This window comes from Panthera leo, chromosome B4 (genome assembly GCF_018350215.1).
Source record: "Panthera leo isolate Ple1 chromosome B4, P.leo_Ple1_pat1.1, whole genome shotgun sequence".
Taxonomy (NCBI): domain Eukaryota; kingdom Metazoa; phylum Chordata; class Mammalia; order Carnivora; family Felidae; genus Panthera; species Panthera leo.
In genome coordinates, this window is record NC_056685.1 from 74,023,746 (window position 1) to 74,035,820 (window position 12,075).

Here is a 12,075-nt window from a genome sequence, read left to right on the forward strand (position 1 = left end):
TGCTTTTCCGTCCTGGAGACCAGAAGCTGGGTCAGCACCCACCTAGCCCTTGCTATAGATGTCATAATAAACACAAAACAACATCAAAAGCCGGGGGCTGCTTTTCTAATGTGGTTTCTTTCCCTATTTTTTTCTCTTTCCCTGAAAGAAAAGCAACAGGAAATTATATAACTGATTATTCAAAGTAGTCTGTGGATTTTGAGAAGGGCCACAGAATTCCAGAGATGAGAGGAATTTTTTAAAAAACGATGGATTTGAGTAGCAGGACCTTTTGTTCAAACAAAGTATTAAGCGGAAAGAACATGTTCGTACACAGGAGAGAGATGAAAGCAGAGGAGGCCTGCTTGAAGTCAGGTTGGCCCCTCAACCCCCTGGACGCCTCCCTGGTACCCAGACAGGAGCGCAGGGGGAAAGCTCCCGAGCCGGCCTCCCCTCTCACTTCACAGGCCGTGACAAGGAAAACGCCAGCCCGTATCACGAGGGCAAATAAGGCAATCTCATTGCTGACACCCAAATCTAGGTTCCTGAGACTGGTTCATCCTTTCAACTAAAGCAACCTTTCAAAAGGATTGAATAATATATTCAAAGAGAATTCCCTGGGCCAGGCGCAACGGGCTTCCGAGTACCACCCCGTCTTGTGAGAAACACCTCATCCTTCCCTAGTCATCGCGTTGCGTCTGCTGCCGTGTGCCTGGTGGCCCCGGCCAGCCTCATTCTGGGCCGGTGTTAGCATTCATTTTTCAACTGGTCTTTTGAAAAATTGCTAAGCTCGGGATGCCATAGTTTGCAGGATTCGATTGTCTGCTGAAAGCACTGACGAGAGATACGACGCAGAGATTTGTAAAGCTGTGACAAAAGCAAGACAGACCTTAGCGGAAGGCACTCCTTTCTGTATGTTTTGCCACCTCACAGCGGGCACAGGAAGGATGCAGGGTAGAAACTAGAGACATTAGAGACCACGAGCTGGTTTCATGTCTTCATCTTTAGTTCTCCCAGCAAGGACTGGAGTATGTTACTCTACGTGTTCATCCCTTCATTCATTCAACCGATGGGTGTTTATCACTGACCAGGTACTATGCTAGGCTCTGAATATATTTAAACAAGACTGTAACCCATGGCACTTAGAGTCTGGGAAGAAACTAGCAATTACAGCGCTGACCAATGCCCCTGGAGGCTGAGCAGAGAGCCATTGTGGTAGACCTATACTTTGGCCATTCCTCCCATATTTATACTCTTGTATAGACCCCACCCACACAGACTTCATCCACTGAGAGAGTAGTAAGTATGATGTAAGCAGAAGACTGGCAAGCTTTTGCACATGGGAGCCTTTCCATCATGTAAAGAAGCCCAAGCAAGCCACACAGAGAAAGCCACATGAAGAGAAAGAAAGACAGATAGAGAGGTTCCAGCCTTCTAGCTGTCCTCACCAATCCCATGAATTGGTGAAACATGGAAACTCCATGTTTCCAGACACGTGAGTGTAGCCATCTTGAATGTTTTGGCCCCATTTACCATCTGACTGAAACGGCATGAAGAACCCCAAGTGAGACAACAGAAGAGCCACCCAGCCGAGTCCCAACCAACCCACAGAATGACGAACAAATAAAATGGCACTGTTTTGAGTCATCAAGTTGGGGTAGTTTGCTTATTACATAGCAATGAAAACATAGCCGCCATGTACACCTTTAAAAAAAGATATCCTTGGGGCGCCTGGGTGGCTTGGTCGGTTAAGCGTCCGACTTTGGCTCAGGTCACGATCTCGTGGTCCGTGAGTTCGAGCCCCGCGTCGGGCTTTGTGCCAACAGCTCAGAACCTGGAGCCTGTTTCACATTCTGTGTCTCCCTCTCTCTCTGACCCTCCCCCGTTCATGCTCTGTCTCTCTCTGTCTCAAAAATAAAAAACGTTAAAAAAAAAAAAAAAGATATCCTCTTTCGTTAAAATTGATAGCAGGTTTAAATTTCGATTGATTGCTTTTTCCACTGCAATTCCTCTTTTAAAATTGTATTTTCCAAGTGATTATTGATATGGCATAATAGTTTGCTGTAAGCATGCAAATTTACTCATAAGAGCAAGAACAATAGATCGACTATTGTCTTGGAAGGAAGGCAAAAATTTCAGAATTTATAGGAGAAAGAGGAGAGGGAATCTTATTTACATTTCCTAGTAAACTGATTAGCTCATGTCTAGCAAAGGAGTCTGTCTGGACAGTCTGTCCCGAATAGGCTGCTGAGGGTTATCAAAGGAAAGAATTTAACTGCTTATGGATTCTTCCCTGAACCAAGAGCGTTTATCAGGGAGCTCAGAGGACAGGCTGTCCCCGGGCAATGGCTCATGGTATCCCTCCATTAGACTTCATCCTGGTTACGCCAGGTCTGTCCTATTTTCCTCATCACAATCTTGCATGTTGATTTTAATGTATTCAGCTACTGTGTTCTAACCTTTTAATTAATTCTTTTAGATTTTCTCAGGGAAAATTAGATCATCTGCACAGAATCATTTTGTCTCTTCCTTTTATTAATATATAGTCACAGGCAGACCATAGCTCACCGGAGATAAAAACAGTAACTGTGGGGGCGCCTGGGTGGCTCAGTCGGTTGAGCGGCCGACTTCGGCTCAGGTCATGATCTCGCGGTCCGTGAGTTCGAGCCCCGCGTCGGGCTCTGTGCTGACAGCTCGGAGCCTGGAGCCTGTTTCAGATTCTGTGTCTCCCTCTCTGTGACCCTCCCCCGTTCATGCTCTGTCTCTCTCTGTCTCAAAAGTAAATAAATGTTAAAAAAAAAGAAAAAAAAACTAACTGTGATGCACTCAGGGTCCACATCCAGTTGGTGCCAGTAACCTAGGAGGATCCCTTCACCTCAGAGGTAGTTGATCAGTGTGGCTGAGGCAGCTCTCATTTGGACCAGGGAATGTGGGCAGATGGGCCATTCAGAGTTAATTCTCACCATAAAAATTCTTCTGAAATCATCTGACCCCACAGGAAGCTCTGACTTAGAATCTGGGCAGTAACGATCCTTGCTTAGCCATTCAGCAGATGGTTAATTCCTATCACAGTATCCCTCCACAACCACCTACCACTACGGGATGCTGGGTTTATTTCCTGTAAAATCCAAGTGAGACAAGCCCTATTTGGCTGAAAATGGTTGTAATAATATACAACAAAATAGAATGCGGGGGGGGGGGGGGGTTTGAAGCCAAATTTTGTAGGTAAATATTCCACTGTCTCACTCTCCTTTCCATTGCAGATGGATGCACGCACACACACACACACACACACACACACTCACTCAGATTCACCATTTCCATCACTCAGCAACAGCACCCACCCTACATTATACACCAAGCAGTGTTCATATGGGAATCAGGTCTCTACCGTATATTCACCCAAGTTTCTACCACGTAGTTGTAAAAATTATATATTCCGTCTAGGAAATTTGATGTGGTGCCAGGCTCAGAGGTGGAGTTTGTTGTGGAAAAGACTTAAAGCTGCTTCCTCTATTTGAAGAAAGTTGAATTTGGGGCGCCTGGGTGGCTCAGTCAGTTGGGCTTCCGACTTCGACTCAGGTCATGATCTGGCGATGCGTGACGCGGGATCGAGGGCTGCGTCGGGCTCTGTGCTGACAGCTCAGAGCCTGGAACCTGCTTCAGATTCTGTGTCTCCCTCTCTCTCTCTGCCCCTCCCCTGCTCATGCTCCCTCTCTCTCTCTCTCTCACTCTCAAAAATAAATAAACATAAAAAAAAAGTTCTGAAGAAAGTTGAAATTTATTCCACAGGTCAGTGGCTAAATCTCTAGGGAAAGCCCTTTTCTTCCCCCAACCCTCAACACGTGTTTCTGAGGAAAGTCTGAATCTTCTTCCATTCAGCTAATCCTGTGGCAAGCTATTTGGGCCCACAGAGCAGGCACCCACCTGCCTGGGCGGTACAATCTCCAATGCCAAGAGACCCCGACCTTTCCCGAATACCCGAATAATTGCGACTTTCCATTTGCAAAAAGACAGAAATGTCCTATGTTGAAGATTCTTCTGTGATTCTGAAACAAACCTTCGGGATCCAGGATCAACCACTGTCACCGTTAAAAGAAGCTCCTTATCTCTGAACTTTGTTTCCTTTCCTCCAACCCATTTGAAAGGGTGTCTATGCCATTAGCCCCGGATTAAATTTTATTATGACTTGTGTAAAAAGGATTCAGTCTGCTTTGGCCGGGATGGTCAAGTCTAGCCCTTGCCTTCACAAAGGGATTGCAAAGCTAAGAGCAGAAATACCAAATAGTCTGGGCGGGGGGGGGGGGGGGGGGGGGGGGGGAGAAAAGTAAGAGAAAAGATGTAAGACTGATGTATTTTGAATGGGAGGTAGGAGCAGAGGTTAAAGCCTGGGTGGGGGGCACCTAAGGGACTTTGGGCACCCGGGGGTAAAAATCTAGACACATTGGGGTACAGAGAGAAAGAGGAAGTCATGCAAGCATGGGGAGGGGGGAGTAATGGCAAGAAAAGGCAAACTTTGCCCCACTTTCCTTTTTTCTGTGTCCCAAGCCTCATTGTAGCCGCCGCCTCTTACCAGGCACTGGTACCGCAGGCTCGTGGAGCTCTTTGCAGGCATCACATCATCCGATCTTTACATTTCCCAGTAGGTTCAACACTGGTTTGGAGGGAAAGCACAATTGGAAAAATATCCTGTTTTACAGAGTTATAGGACAACGTGAGATAAAGAAGTGCTTTCGCAAGCTCTGAAGCATCACGGAGTAGGTCAGGTGGTACTTAGTTCTACCGTTTTCCATCATTTCACTTGCAGGGACTGTTTCCAATGTCTGTGTGGGAGAAGGAGGTCTTCTGTTCCTATAATTCCCACTCCCCGTTGGGCAGACTGCACTCAGTAAAAGAGCCAAGGGACAGATGAAAGTGATTAGTGCCACGAATATAATTGATCACATGCCATTAAAAATAAAATAGGCTACCATCAATGCCCAGGATGAGCTTAACACACAAAAGATGGATAATCAATACTTGTTAATTGACTCAACGTCAGATTGAGTTATTTTGTGTGCCTGTAGAACGGAGAGATTTCAGACTGGCTCACGCAAGACCTGCTCCAACCCTCTTCCAGGAGACCTTCCTATACCATGAGTAGTTATTATAGTTTCTTTTTCATTTGAAACCTCCGTTCTTCTCCCTGAATGTTCATTCTTTCTTTTGGGCCCACACACCCCACCTCGCCCCTGTTGGCGGGTGCCTTCAAATGTGCAGGAGGTCCTTGCTTGGCTTATGGGGCAGACTGTCTAGATGCCCCTTTGTGAACAATGCAAATTATGGCTTCCTCTGTCCATTTCACACTCCCCATTGACTTCACATCCTTCAGACTTCTGTTCAAATGACTCTCCTACTGAGGCTGCCTTCCATTCACTTCGCCATTGGAGCTGCAACTTTTGGTGTTTCTTCCTTATATCTCTCCAGTGGACCTTCGGAAGGAAGATGAGCGTGTGTGTTCGGTCTTTGATCAGAAAACCATCCTTAATCAGGAAACCTCTAAATGTACGTCTAGACTTATGTGGCTCCTGGAAGATCATCTGCTCTTGCACGTCTCAGCGGGGAGGAGGGCAGAGGAGGAGCTTCTCATCGAAGAACTGGGAGCGTGCTCAGGTGGATTTTCTTGCCCTGGACTGGAAGCAAGGAGCCGTCTTGGGCTGAGGACCCTCATTCCACAGCTTTCTCACTATGGGAGGGTGAGTCGTGTGGGAGCTTGCTAGGAACCAGGCACAGACCCTGAGGTTTTATTCAGGGCCCCAAGGCCCCAAGATCCAGCATTTCCCAACGTTCCGGAAAGGTGGTTGACATCCCTGTCTGGACCTACTCTGCTTGGGAACATGGAGACTGTGGACTCTATCGACACTTGGAATGACAATGGGACAGAAAACAGTCTTGCGGAGTAATATCAGAGAAGGTGTGAAAAGCCCAGGAGAACACCAGAGAATATGTTCCTGGTTACTCAGGGAGGGAACCCTAGGAGAAAAATTGATTTTGTCACTCGGAGTATTTTTTCATTGTTGTATTGCAATATTAAAACACATATTATCTTAAATTGTGCCTCAAACTGTGGCTATGAAACATATTTGTTGGCAATATTTAAATCTATGTTTTTACTTTGTTACAGACAATCATTGTTTACCTCAGTGCTCTAGTCTGCATTTAGCTTGAAGGACGTTCTCGAGCCACTTTTCGGTAAGAATTTCAGAGCTAAAAAGGAAAAGGGTAATTGTTTAGCAGTTTGAATTTGCTTTGCCCTCCTCGGGTGACATCCGGGGGTGTTGATCAGTGTCACCCAGGGCATGTGACGCTATGGGGAGGGCGAGAAAGCTGTGATGCCACGAGTCCCTGACCTCTGCGTTAGGCTGGCTGCAAATGAAAACTGGTGGGGTGGGGTAGCTATGGAAACCATGAAGGAGATGTTTTTTTCTTTTCTTTCTTTCTTTTTTTTTTCTTTAATGCACAGGAATTAGAACAAAATGACCGGCTTCCATTTTCCTCTTTCCATCTGTAACAAAAGTTCTGTGTCCTGGTTTCTCCCTTCACTTAGAGTAAATTATCAGGGGAAGAACGTCATGAAGACCTGTTATTGCCACAGTGGCATTTCCTCTTTCCATCTTTCTCTGGATGCATTTTAAAGCCATTTGTTAGAGCGAACAGCAAGTCAGCTCCATTTTCCCCAAGAATTCTTTCCTTGGCACAGGTGATTTTGTAGAGAGGAGCTTCTCCAAGGAGCCTCTTTCAACGCCATGGACATCAGAGGATGTCACTGTCAAGGTGAGGAGGCTGAGGTCTGCAAAGACAAAGTCACCTTCTCAAAGGCCTCTCGGCCCCCAGGCAGGTGTGAGTCCCCAGAACCACATTTGTTTCCATGGCACAATGTGTGAGAGTTTCAGGAAGTCATCTGTCCTCAGTCTGTTTCCTTTTCTATATCGGCTCTTTTTGCCTCAATCAAAAATACACACTTCATGACTTCCTGGCATTTATAACTTACCCCTCTTAGTGGAAACTTTCTGCCTTTCCTCCTTTTGTGGACAACATATCAGCTATTGGACTCTGAATTTTTAAACAGTATAATTTTTGCCTAGCCCCAGGCGATGGTAGCTCTACTTTGTGCCTGAGCTTCCCATCATCAACTGTCACTCTGTGCCCACTTGTTCTATTAAAGTGTCATCAGGGAGGCCCACAGTTGATCCTGGGAAAAGAATCCAGCTCCAACAGGAGCTGAATCACCCAGTGTTGTGGGTCCACTGGAAAAAAAAAGGGGGGGGGGAACTCCATGCAGCATATTCATTTTCTTAATTATTCTTACTTATTATGCACTACCATAAATAGGGATTGTTATTAATTCACTCTCCCCAGAGATGCCCCCAATCCATTTCAAAGACTATAGTACTAACTACCAGAGGTAATTTTATATTCACTTTGTTTTATTCTGTTCTACCTTCTAAATCAGAGTACGTCCCGGTCTGTTTATACATTTTTCTGTCGATATTCATGCCATCGATGAAAGAAGTTTGTCCGTACAAGTAAAGTCCCTAAGATTCTTATAGATGACAGAAAACAAGTTCCTGAGGCAGTGGGAGAACATTCTCCAATTTAACTCATGAGCCCCGAAGGCTGGCGTGTCACTAACTAGAAAACAGCAAAAGAACAAAGCCACTCCGGTATCTCTTTTGATCTCATTCAGTTAAGAATTGAGGTTGTACTCCCCAACAGACACGAATATTTTAGTTCTAAGTACCGTGGGCCCCCCTTATCTGTGGGGGATACATTCCAAGACCCCCACTGGGTGCCTGAAACCAGATAGCACTGAACCCTATATACGTTATGATTTTTCCTATACATACGTTCCTAGGGTAAAGTTTAATTTATTAGTTAGGCACAGAAAGAGATTAACAACAATAAGAAATAATAAAATAGAACAGGTATAATAATACATGCTGGTAAAAGTTATTTAGGAATGTGCTTTCTCTCTCTCTCTCTCTCTCTCTCTCTCTCTCTCTCAAAATATCCTATTGTTCTGCCCTTACCTTTCTTCTTGTGATGATATGTGAGAGGATAAAATGATGAGATGAGTGAGGTGAATGATGTCGGTATTGTGACGTAGCCCAAGGCTACTATTGACCTTCAGACTGTATGTCAGAAGGAGGCCCGTGGGCTTCTAGAATGCAGTTCACCATGGCAATTGATACTGTGCGTGAAGGAGAATACCACAGCTGATGCTCAGGAAGAGGAAACCCGCCTAATTTAAGGGACATTTTGAAAGAGGCTTTGTGCTTTGGAAAAGTTTTTTTTTTTTTTAATGTGTATTTATTTATTTTTGAGAGAGAGCACGAGCAGGAGAGGGGCAGAGAGAGAGGGAGAGAGAGAGAATTCCAAGCAGGTTCCATACCATCAACACAGAGCTGGATGCGGAGCTTGAACTCAAGAACCATGAAATCATGTCCTAAGTCAGATCAAGAGTCGGCCAACTGAGCTAACCAGGTGACCCCTGGAAAAATTTTAATGTATGGGGTAGAGTAGGTAGAAATAAAATTTATTGTAGATTTGTACCACTGTTGGTCTGAAAGAGTGGTCCACTTTTTTTTTTCTTTGTTAAACATTTTTTTAAGTGTTTATTTATATCTGAGATAGAGAGAGACAGAGCATGAGTAGGGGAGGGGGAGAGAGAGAGGGAGACACAGAATCCGAAGTAGGCTCCAGGCTCTGAGCTGTCAGCACAGAGCCCGATGCGGGGCTCGAACTCACGAACCGTGAGATCGGGCCCTGAGCTGAAGTCGGTCGCTCAACCGACTGAGCCACCCAGGTGCCCCAAGAGTGGTCCGCTTTTAATGTTCTCAGGCACAGCTGGGGCACAGATATGGCACCACAAGTAACAACTTATAGAAAAAATCGGTAATTGGATTCCTTGCTCTTTTATTTATTTGACTATGAAGCACTAGTCAGAAGATGCAGTGAGATCAAATATATTGGGGCTTCATTTGGGCGTAAACATGTACTAGCTAATTGACACTAGGCATGTTACCCAGCCTTTCCAGCCCTCGACGTTACAATCATGAGAATGGGGATGATACTAATACCTATTGGACTGAGGTCTTTTTTAATGCCGGTGCCGGTACAGGGTAAGTACTCAGTGGTAGCTATTATTTAGCTCTGGGATTTTACTGAAATGTGCAAAACCTTACCTTTCCCACAGACTCTAGACAGTTAAACACCCTCCTCAGTGTTTTCTGTGAATTCCCTGGGGATGTATATCTTCATGCCCCCGGCTCAGGGGACATCTTTCTTACAGTCCTTACAAGGTGATGCACTTCAAAATAAAGAGTCTGGAAGATCTAATTGCTACTAAGTGCAGAATCCTGGACCTTCCTTAATTGTGAACTTAAATTTGCCATTATGCATTTTTAAACCCATGTTTAAGAACCCCGTTCTATATTCAACCGCTGACATTTTCAGGTCTCTCTTTTGTGGAATAAGGACAGCACAAGTGCAAAATGAAGGACGGTTCTCCAGTGTGTATACTGGCTTTAGAGTTTTCTGAGGGGAATGCCATGAAATGTGCCCCCAGTGTCGCGAGACTTTTGCAAGCCAGCTGGGGGATCCAGGCCCATCCGAGATGACATCTAGTGTGGGAAGAGAGCATAGCGAAGCACCTGCAAGTCCCCGGGGAGCTGCATCTAGCTCTCCAAGTGTTAACAAATGTTGTCGGGATGTTGTGCCTTTTCTCCTCCTCACTAGCTCTGGAGGAGCATGCTGAACAATAACAGTAAAAGAAAGGCAATGACAGCCACACTTCATCCTCAGCCATTTCCTAAGCAGGTGACAGATATTCACCAGCAGTTTCTCATAGTCCTGATTTGGTACTCCCTGGGCCCACTCCTCACAGGATCCAGAAGCACTGGTGTGTTCCACCTGCCTCAGTTATCTGCCAGGATTGGGGTATTTTATACGCTGGTGGATTACAGACCATGGGACTATGATTTTGGAGCTGGACTCACCATTTTAGTGCCTAGGATTCTAATGCCTCGCTAAAGATAAGCACCCCCTCTTGACTTTTAAAACTCTTTTTTTTTTGTACCATACGCGAACCTTGCCGCAGTGTCCTGCTCATGCTAGATGCTCAGAAGAGTTGGTTGACTGAGTTGAAGCTCTTCTTCCTCTGATGGTACCATCCTGCTGACGCTAAAGGAGAACACATGCACAGCCTGCATGTCGCAGAACCTCTCTCACAGCGAGCATGTCACAATGGAATGACTATGTCACGTTATTACGTGGAGCCATATTGGTTTCTTTCCTTCATTCTTTGTTTTCAAATTGTGCTTTCTGGGGCCCTAACAGAATAAAGAATGAGCTCAGGGCAGGGCCAACTGCATGCCTCTTACAAAAAAATTTTTTGATGTGTATTTATGTTTCAGAGAGGGAAAGAGGGAGACAGAATGTGAACGGGGAAAGGGCAGAGAGAGAGAGAGACATGGGATCCAAAGCAGGCTCCAGGCTCCCAGGTGTCAGCACAGAGCCTGACGCGGGGCTCAAACTCATGGACCGCGAGATCATGACCTGAGCTGAAGTTGGATGCTCAACCAACTGAGCCACCCAGGCACCCCCGAGTGACTCTTAAAGACAACTCCTTTTATGCAGAAATTTGCCAATGTTTTGAGTTTATTGTCTAGAACTCTTAATTTTTTACCTGAAGGGTTTTATCTTTCTCAGTTTCTACCCAAGGGGAGAGAAGTGGATTGGGGTGTGTATATTTTTCAGTTTTCCCGGGCTTCCAGTTACCCAATCATAAGTCAGGTGGTCCCTATCTTTTGAGATGCTGATTTACAGTGATGTCGTACAGTCAAGGACAACATAAACCCAAAGAAAGAAGGAAGGAAGGAATGAAGATAAGAGCAGAAATCAATGAAGTTAAAAATAGAAAAGCAATAGAGAAAGTTCATGAAACAAAAAGGTGGTTCTTTGAAAAGATCAATCAAATTGACAAACATCCTGCAAGACTGAGAAGGAGAAAAAAGGGAGGAGACACAAAATACCAGTGTCAGGAATGAAATGGAATGCCGGTCAGAACCTGTACACATCAAAAGGGTAATACCTCAAAAACACAGACTACCATAACTTATCCCATATGAAGTAGACAATTTGAATAGCCCGATGACTATTAAGGAAATTGACTTAGTAATTTTAAAACTCTCCAAAAAAAAAAAAAAAAAAAAAAAAACCCAACAACTCTAGACCCAGATAATTTCATTGAAGAATTCTTCCAAATGCTTAAAGGAGAATGAACACAGATTTCTATGCAATCTCATGTACAAAATAAAAGATAAAGGGAAAACTTCTTGATTCACTTTATGAAGCTAGTATTACCCTAATAACAAAACCAGACAAAGACAGTTCCAAAAAAAGAGAAAAGTACAGACCAATTAACCTTCATTAGAATTTGTCCAAAAAATTTTAACAAAATGTTAGCAAGCAGAATTCAGCGATATATAGAAAGAATTATATACTATGCACAAGTGGGCTTTATTCCAGGAATGCAAGGCTGGTTAAATATTCAAAATTAAATCAATGTGAATCACAACATTAACAGGCTAAAAGAGAAAAGTTGCATAATCTTATCAATAAATGCAAAAAAAAATTTTTGAAAAAAATTCAATAGCCATTCATGATTTTAAAAAAACTTTCTGAAAGGAGGGGAACTTCCTCAACTTAGTAAAAGATATCTACAAAAAAATCTCTAGCTACCATTACAGTTAACAATAAAGGATGAATGCTTTCCTCATACAATGAAGAATCTTATCACTGTTGTCTGACAAAATACAGGAAGATCTGTCCAGAGCAATGAGGCAAAAAAAAGGAAATAAAGCACATCAGATTGGAAAGGAAGAAATAAAATTGCCCAGATCTGAAGATTCCATGATAGTCTACATACAAAATATCAAGGAATCTACACAAAACTCCCAGAACTTACAAGTTCTGCAAGGTCACAAAATATAAAACCAACATGCAAAAATCAATTCCATTTCTATATACTAGCAACGACCATCTGGAAACTGAAAT

General features: G+C 44.1%; 1 long non-coding RNA gene across 1 annotated transcript; it reads right to left on the reverse strand.

Moving 5' to 3' along the window:
• Positions 1-4,354: 4,354 nt before the first annotated feature.
• LOC122224468 lies at positions 4,355-10,238 on the reverse strand. The gene is made up of 3 exons (XR_006204813.1): positions 10,108-10,238; positions 6,158-6,225; positions 4,355-5,991 (listed from the first exon to the last, which is right to left on the reverse strand). It is a non-coding gene; the product is annotated as an uncharacterized LOC122224468 (long non-coding RNA).
• Positions 10,239-12,075: the final 1,837 nt, after the last annotated feature.